Here is a 710-nt window from a genome sequence, read left to right on the forward strand (position 1 = left end):
ACATAACGTATGTTGTCAAAGGAGCCAGTATAAATCAATTATCACCATAGAGATATGACGGGACAACAGCTCGGATACATGGGGGATGTAGGCTACAGCACGAGTTATTATGCCACATAATCATCTACAGAAAAAAAGATGCAAGATAATAATTCTGCGCATTTAATCAGGGCCGCAAACGCAGCAATAATAACGTAAATATGGCCGGTACTTTTTCGCTTCTTCCGGTATTTGGTGTATTTAAAAGCGACTTCTTTCTGGGCCACAGAAACACATGATTTAATATTCCTCCCCCCAAGCAAAGGCTCGGAATGTGAATTTATAGGCTACAACTGTTGACTGGATAATGAAATAAATAACTTGAGACATTCGTAAGATAATTGTTGTATTTGAAAATCAATTGGATTTGAAATAAATAAATCGTCTCTCTTTAACTTATAAAATACGCCCTTTAGAGCCGAGCGAGGTCAAATGCTGCTCCTTAATATTTGTATTCATATTTAACCAGACAGGCTGTGATTTACATTCTCTTAAGAAACGCTCTCAGATGACTCTGAAGCCTTCCGACCGACTAATAACATTAAGGTCTGACACCGTCTCTAGTCTGGCGTCCATTCATTAATCCTTCCCTTAGTTCCACATCCATCCATCTGCATGTAGTCAGTCTGTCTGTCTGTCTGTCTGTCTGTCTGTCTGTCTGTCTGTCTGTC

The sequence above is a fragment of the Anarrhichthys ocellatus genome, unplaced genomic scaffold (assembly GCF_004355925.1).
Source record: "Anarrhichthys ocellatus isolate YVR2014 unplaced genomic scaffold, GSC_Weel_1.0 scaffold678, whole genome shotgun sequence".
Classification (NCBI taxonomy): domain Eukaryota; kingdom Metazoa; phylum Chordata; class Actinopteri; order Perciformes; family Anarhichadidae; genus Anarrhichthys; species Anarrhichthys ocellatus.